The sequence below is a fragment of the Polyodon spathula genome, unplaced genomic scaffold, assembly GCF_017654505.1.
Source record: "Polyodon spathula isolate WHYD16114869_AA unplaced genomic scaffold, ASM1765450v1 scaffolds_3362, whole genome shotgun sequence".
NCBI classification, from domain to species: Eukaryota; Metazoa; Chordata; class Actinopteri; order Acipenseriformes; family Polyodontidae; genus Polyodon; species Polyodon spathula.
In genome coordinates this window covers 1-6,167 of record NW_024474825.1, presented here as the reverse complement: position 1 = coordinate 6,167, position 6,167 = coordinate 1, and the positions used below count along the sequence as shown (strand labels likewise).

At 38.0% G+C, this 6,167-nt stretch overlaps 1 non-coding gene across 1 annotated transcript; it reads left to right on the top strand.

The window, feature by feature from the left end:
- Window positions 1-6,093: 6,093 nt before the first annotated feature.
- Window positions 6,094-6,166, top strand: trnam-cau. The gene has a single exon. It is a non-coding gene; the product is annotated as a tRNA-Met (tRNA).
- Window position 6,167: the final 1 nt, after the last annotated feature.

Genomic DNA, 6,167 nt, shown 5'->3' with positions numbered 1-6,167 from the left:
GGCTCTCAAGCAGGCTGTGAATGTGGTAGGAGGCTGAAAATTGGTAAAGACTAAATGTAATACATGCAGATAATCACTGCTGACATACAAGTTTGTGGACCTTTTGCTTCCGATGCTGTACCTATCCTTAGGTGTCACATTTCACTGTATTGTGCTATACTTGAAAATGTCAATTTTGAAGTGTTTTTTCAGCCATGCAACCACATAGAAACTCAATTTGAAGGGATTTGGTATTAGAATTACAGTCTGTAGCTGATCCCAGTGTTTCTGGAAGGATTCCTGCAAAAATTGATTTATAACAAGAAAAAAGACACGAACACTGCTTTAAGCGTATTGAGCAAAATTGACCATCTATGTCAGGCTCTCAAGCAGGCTGTGAATGTGGTAGGAGGCTGAAAATTGGTAAAGACTAAATGTAATACATGCAGATAATCACTGCTGACATACAAGTTTGTGGACCTTTTGCTTCCGATGCTGTACCTATCCTTAGGTGTCACATTTCACTGTATTGTGCTATACTTGAAAATGTCAATTTTGAAGTGTTTTTTCAGCCATGCAACCACATAGAAACTCCAATTGAAGGGCTGTAGTATTAAACCTACAGTCTGTAGCTGATCCCAGTGTTTCTAGAAGGATTCCTGCAAAAATTGATTTATAACAAGAAAAAAGACACGAACACTGCTTTAAACGTATTGAGCAAAATTGACCATCTATGTCAGGCTCTCAAGCAGGCTGTGAATGTGGTAGGAGGCTGAAAATTGGTAAAGACTAAATGTAATACATGCAGATAATCACTGCTGACATACAAGTTTGTGGACCTTTTGCTTCCGGTGCTGTACCTATCCTTAGGTGTCACATTTCACTGTATTGTGCTATACTTGAAAATGTCAATTTTGAAGTGTTTTTTCAGCCATGCAACCACATAGAAACTCCATTTGAAGGGCTTTGGTATTAGAACCTACAGTCTGTAGCTGATCCCAGTGTTTCTGGAAGGATTCCTGCAAAGTGTTTCTGGAAGGATTCCTGCAATTGATTTATAACAAGAAAAAAGACACGAACACTGCTTTAAGCGTATTGAGCAAAATTGACCATCTATGTCAGGCTCTCAAGCAGGCTGTGAATGTGGTAGGAGGCTGAAAATTGGTAAAGACTAAATGTAATACATGCAGATAATCACTGCTGACATACAAGTTTGTGGACCTTTTGCTTCCGGTGCTGTACCTATCCTTAGGTGTCACATTTCACTGTATTGTGCTATACTTGAAAATGTCAATTTTGAAGTGTTTTTTCAGCCATGCAACCACATAGAAACTCAATTTGAAGGGATTTGGTATTAGACCTACAGTCTGTAGCTGATCCCAGTGTTTCTGGAAGGATTCCTGCAAAAATTGATTTATAACAAGAAAAAAGACACGAACACTGCTTTAAGCGTATTGAGCAAAATTGACCATCTATGTCAGGCTCTCAAGCAGGCTGTGAATGTGGTAGGAGGCTGAAAATTGGTAAAGACTAAATGTAATACATGCAGATATCACTGCTGACATACAAGTTTGTGGACCTTTTGCTTCCGATGCTGTACCTATCCTTAGGTGTCACATTTCACTGTATTGTGCTATACTTGAAAATGTCAATTTTGAAGTGTTTTTTCAGCCATGCAACCACATAGAAACTCCATTTGAAGGGCTGTGGTATTAGACCTACAGTCTGTAGCTGATCCCAGTGTTTCTGGAAGGATTCCTGCAAAAATTGATTTATAACAAGAAAAAAGACACGAACACTGCTTTAAGCGTATTGAGCAAAATTGACCATCTATGTCAGGCTCTCAAGCAGGCTGTGAATGTGGTAGGAGGCTGAAAATTGGTAAAGACTAACTGTAATACATGCAGATAATCACTGCAGAAGTACAAGTTTGTGGACCTTTTGCTTCCGATGCTGTACCTATCCTTAGGTGTCACATTTCACTGTATTGTGCTATACTTGAAAATGTCAATTTTGAAGTGTTTTTTCAGCCATGCAACCACATAGAAACTCCATTTGAAGGGCTGTAGTATTAAACCTACAGTCTGTAGCTGATCCCAGTGTTTCTGGAAGGATTCCTGCAAAAATTGATTTATAACAAGAAAAAAGACACGAACACTGCTTTAAGCGTATTGAGCAAAATTGACCATCTATGTCAGGCTCTCAAGCAGGCTGTGAATGTGGTAGGAGGCTGAAAATTGGTAAAGACTAACTGTAATACATGCAGATAATCACTGCTGACATACAAGTTTGTGGACCTTTTGCTTCCGGTGCTGTACCTATCCTTAGGTGTCACATTTCACTGTATTGTGCTATACTTGAAAATGTCAATTTTGAAGTGTTTTTTCAGCCATGCAACCACATAGAAACTCCATTTGAAGGGCTGTGGTATTAGACCTACAGTCTGTAGCTGATTCCAGTGTTTCTGGAAGGATTCCTGCAAAAATTGATTTATAACAAGAAAAAAGACACGAACACTGCTTTAAGCGTATTGAGCAAAATTGACCATCTATGTCAGGCTCTCAAGCAGGCTGTGAATGTGGTTGGAGGCTGAAAATTGGTAAAGACTAAATGTAATACATGCAGATAATCACTGCTGACATACAAGTTTGTGGACCTTTTGCTTCCGATGCTGTACCTATCCTTAGGTGTCACATTTCACTGTATTGTGCTATACTTGAACATGACAATTTTTAAGTGTTTTTTCAGTCATGCAACCAACTTCTGTGATCATATTGTCCCATGGTCAGCTGTCCAGCTCGCTGCTGTGGTCATGTTTTCCCCTGGTCAGCTGTTCACCTCGCTGCTGCAGAAGTTTGTTTGGGGCCGGGACAATGTTCTCAACAGACTGGTGTTTTTTCTCATTTGTTAAACTTTGAAGAGGACCTGCAGGTTTATCTTGTAGTCTTTACTGCTGTGATGTTAGGCTTTTTTTATTTGAGAGTCTGTGTTGGATAATGTGCTTTTTGTCAGTGAAGTTGCTTTTAAAAAACAAGAAAATATAATGTACACAATCTCAAACTCACTGTTTGACAATTAAAAAAAAGAAAGAAATTTAATTTCTTTACAACAACAGTTCTACCAAATGGCCACACGATGGCAGCATTGGATAAGGAATGCGGAGAGCTACGTTCTGCCCGTCTTCATAAAGTTCACTGCCTGCTCTGCCCGTTGTAACCCGCTCGACGGAGCCGCGCTGAATTAATGAGTTCACCCGGGGCGTGTCTCAGTGTGAAACAGCTGGACCTCATTAAATATGTTGGTCGGTGGAAGAAGGAAGTCAAGCGAGGAGGTGTTTGCATTTGTTTTGCAGATTACGATGGACGGAGCTCTTAAACCAAGTGATTGCACAACCAGTGAAGTTCATTTTAAAAAGCAATTCCAGTTATACTGTCAATATGATTGTTTGGTGTGTTTTAAGAGTGTTTCAGAAATGTCTTTATATTTGAATGGGGGGTCCAGGTTAATCCGAGTCATTTGAAAGGACTGCTGAGCTGTCCAGTTTTAAAAACGAAAGGTTGGTTTCCTATAACCAGCAGTTCTATTAAATGACCACAAGATGGCAGCATGAGAGCATTTCACAAGCGCAGCGGTGCCTGAAATGCGCTCCGAGTTTAGGAATGGAGGAGGAGCGGGCGCTGCGGTTCCTCCACTCCGCGTCCCGGGTGCCGTTTGTTCTGCTTTGATTTCTGTATTTTCTCATTTGATCTCTTCTAAAACTAGAAGCCATTCAAGGGGTGTCTTTTTATTTTATTATTTCTTATGTAGTAATTGGTGATTTTGTATTTGCTATAATGTTGTACTGTTCTGTCCTACGTGTTTTATTTAAATACATTTTGGTAAAATATGACATCAATGAACTTGCTAGTCTTGCATGACACATTCTAACTACTGTATTTCCACCCAGTATTTTAACATAGAATTCAAAATATATATTGCCTTTCTTTACATTTGTTTTTTGTAGAAACAGGTAGCAGTGAGTGTCAAATTAACCCAGATATGGATTCAGAGAGTTTGTATGACTGTGAAAATGTATCACAATTTTCAACATTAGGAAATAGTCAAACAAACCAAGAAGAAATCTCAAACAAACTTCAGCACTGGGCAAAGAAATAGAAATTAGTGGCTTTGACATCAGCATGCGCAAAATTCGTAAAGTTTATAACTTAAATGTAGCAAAATTTTTAGGCTGACCTGAGAATAGATCAACATTGACTGCAGTTCATAAAATGACGAGCAATGACTCCAAATCTCCCTTCATTATTGGTTTGTTCTGTGGCACAAGCAAACCCGATAGTTCTCATGATTATTTGAAGGAATTTGTCACTAAATTATCTCAGTTGAAACATGATGGTCTCAGTCACAGCGGTGTACATTTCCAAGTTACAGTGTCAGTATATATATGTGAAGCACCAGCTCGGGCATTTGTGAAAAATGTCAAATCACATAATGGTTATTCAGGGTGTGATAATTGTACCCAGAGTGGTGAATGGCATGGAAGAATGACATATCCTGAGACAGATGCATGACTTTGCCCTGATCAACACTTCAAGGCAATAACTGATGAAGAACATCACTTGAGTTCAAGCACATTGATTGGTGTAGCAAAAATGGTCTCTCAATTTCCAATTGACTAGATGCACTTGTGCTGTGTGGGCATTGCAAAGAGATTATTAAAGACATGACTTGACTCCCGCATTGTTAATACCATCTCCAATGATCTCAAAATGCTTCGTTTTTTATACCAATGGAGTTTGTGAGAAAACCTTGAACCAGAATTATGTCTGTTCCTTTTATACACAGGGCTTGTAGTCTTGAGGGGTTTGATTCAAAATGGAATGTATGATAATTTCATGCTTTTCTCAGTGGCTATGTTAGTGTTACTTGTCTCACCAACAATGATTGATTTTGCTTATGAACTTCTTGTGTCTTTTGTGAAGCATTTTGGTAAATTGTATGGGAAAGATGAACTTGTCTACAACATTCACCAGTTACTCCATTTGGCTAGAGAGATTAAATTATTTGGACTTCTGGATAATATATCTGCCTTTTAATTGAAAATTTAATTTGCCAAGTGAAAAAACTGGTGCGCAAGCCATCTCAAGCATTATAGTAAGTTATTCAAAGACTATCTGAGATGCCAACAGCAAATCAACCAAAAAAAGCAATAGTTGAATTGAACAAAGTTCATCACAATGGCCCTGTGCTACCATACTTTCCAAATGCTGTGCAGTATAAGGAGATGTGTACAAGTAAAAAAGTGTTCAATGACTGTTGAGAAAGGAAACAGTTGTATACAGATCGGAGATAACATTGCTATTGTGAAAAAAACAATGATACAATTTATATCCTTCATCAGAAATTTCATCATAAGGAGGACTTCTACATATATCCCTGTTGCTCTACTGTTCTTGGCATTGAACAGGATTGGAAACATTACAGCTGATAATTGATAACTGAAAATGTTATTATTGTTTTTGTTTTTTATAGCAGAGTACTGTAGGTCAGTTACGATCTCACCTGCATCAAACCATTTTTTGACGCTTTTTGTAAAAATATCTTATATATCTAATCATTACGTGTGATATTTATACTAATATGTCGTGTGAAGGGTATAAGAGACGTCAATTCGCGTTTGAGCAGTCAGAATCGCTCTTTGCTTCGTGATCCTTGCGTCCAAACTGCGTGTTATGATATTTATGTTGTTTCTGTATTTTTGTGCTTAAACTGTGATATTTTGTAACCACTGTCACTCTGGATAAGTCTAAGAAAATAATAATAATTACTACTAATTGATTTACTTTTTCCTAGATAAATTACAATTTCAACAAAATTTGGACTTGATTGGCAGAGGATCAGAGGCTACTGCAACCACACAATAGTGAAAATTCTCTTAATTGAAATTAATAAAAATATTTCTGTAATACTTGGTCAGTGTTTTTGTTATTCAATGAGCAAATTGATAATTGAATCAACATCGGATTTCAACATTGAATCAATATAAATATCAGCATTGGTTAAACATGGAACATTTGAAATGTGAAAGACAGCATTGATAAACCACAACATGTATCTGCCTCCTTAGTGCAGTAGGTAGCGCGTCAGTCTCATAATCTGAAGGTCCTGCGTTTGATCCTCAGAGGGGGCAG